We start from the raw sequence: 1,752 nt of genomic DNA, 5'->3' as shown, positions 1-1,752 counted from the left end.
CCGTCTCAAAAAAAAAAAAAAAAAAAAAAAGAAAGGCTCTGCAGCTCAGTCCTGGGATCCATCCAGGTTGTACATCTTAGGCACCTAGAGATTTATAGAACAGCCTCCAGAGTAATTTCCAGGGCCAGACACTGGCTCACCTGTAATCCCAGCACTTTGGGAGGCTGAGGCAGGTGGATTACTTGAGGTCAGGAGTTCCAGACCAGCCTGACCAACATGGTGAAACCCCGTCTCTACTAGAAATACAAAATTAGCTGGGTGTGGTGGTGGGCGCCTGTAATCCCAGCTACTTGGGAGACTGAGGCAGGAGAATCATTTGAATCTGGGAGACCGAGGTTGGATGAGCCGAAATCTTGCCGTTGTGCTTCAGCCTGGGCAACAAAAGCGAAACGCGTCTCAAAAGAAAAAAAAAAAAAGAAAACAAAGGAAATATTCCTGGCACATTGAGTTTCAGATGCTAATAACACTTTTGGGACTTCAAAGTAAGCCCTAAACTAAAGTTTCAGAATAATAAGATTTGGGGGATGAATTATATTCCTATTTGTTAACTCTGTGGTTTTCTTAGTTTTGTAGATTTTGATTGTGTTTACCCTCCAGTCTTTGTTGGAAAATGAAGAAACCTCTTCATATTAATGGTTTCAGCCTGCAGTATCTTCACCTCTGACATGTGATGTCTTGTTTTAATTAAACCCTTAATTAGGGTTGAGATTAAGTAGTTTATTCAAACTAAGGATAGATATCTTAAATTAACAAGTACACAGGGGATGAGTCAGTGGACTCTGGGAACACTGAGATCCTAAATGTTTTTTGATCCTAAGAGTACTGAGGAACCCCTCATTAACACTGCTAGTGTTGGAAGACTATGGTATGAGCCAGAGTGGGGGTACTTGGCTGTAGCAGAGTGGGCCACTTCAGGAATTCAGTGGATTTGTTGAGGAGGTGGGAGATGTAGAGTTATAATAACAGATAGACAGATGGCCAGACACACTCCCAGACAGATGGCCAGACATCTTCCACTTCCTCCATGGACCTTTGTTGTACTGTGACTTGTTTTAATCTTAAGGCTCTTGAGAAACATAGTGATTTCTCATGCTTATGTTTTAAAATAAATATTTTGAAGTCAGGATGAAAAACATTTAACTGACAGTTTTGACTTAACGGAGGAATTGTAGCCGTATTTTTATTTCCCATTTTGTATGGGGATCTCGTGCAGAACTCGTGCAGAAAGAGAATGCTGTCTGTTCTAGAGCTGAGTCTCAGAGGTGTTGAGGGGCACTCTCACCTCTGTTGAGATTCATCTTACCTGGTTACTCCTCTGGAGGGCTGGGAGGAAAGAGGCAAGGCCATTCAGGAGTGTTAAAAGGTGTCTCTGGCACTCCTGTTAGCCAGTGAGTTTTCTCATAGGTCCCCATTTAGTACTGGCAACCCTGGTTTTTTCAGGGGGGTGCTCTTTTTGGAGAGGAAGTTTCAAATCACTTCAGGAAAAGAACAAAGGATAACGCATATCCGTATATATGGTGGGTTTGGTTTGGTTTGGTTTAAATAACAGAAATTTGTTTTCTCACAATTTTGGAGGCTAGAAGTCTGAGGTCAAGGTGTTGACAGGTTTTGTTTCTTCTAAGGCGTCTCTTCCTGTCTTACAGATGGCTGTCTTCTCCCCATGTCTTCACATGGTCTTCCTTTCATATGTATCTGTGTCCTCATCTGTCATTTTAAAAAATTACAGTAGGCCGGGCGCGGTGGCTCAAGCCT

General features: G+C 42.4%; 1 protein-coding gene across 2 annotated transcripts in view; it reads left to right on the top strand.

Moving 5' to 3' along the window:
* The window catches only part of PDCD11 (programmed cell death 11), a 59,970-nt gene that overhangs the window by 33,768 nt on the left and 24,450 nt on the right, over positions 1 to 1,752 (top strand). The gene's annotated exons all lie outside the window — the stretch shown is intronic.

Source organism: Colobus angolensis, unplaced genomic scaffold (genome assembly GCF_000951035.1).
Source record: "Colobus angolensis palliatus isolate OR3802 unplaced genomic scaffold, Cang.pa_1.0 Scaffold44, whole genome shotgun sequence".
In the NCBI taxonomy this organism is placed as follows: domain Eukaryota; kingdom Metazoa; phylum Chordata; class Mammalia; order Primates; family Cercopithecidae; genus Colobus; species Colobus angolensis.
This window is presented reverse-complemented; position numbering and strand designations above follow the sequence as displayed.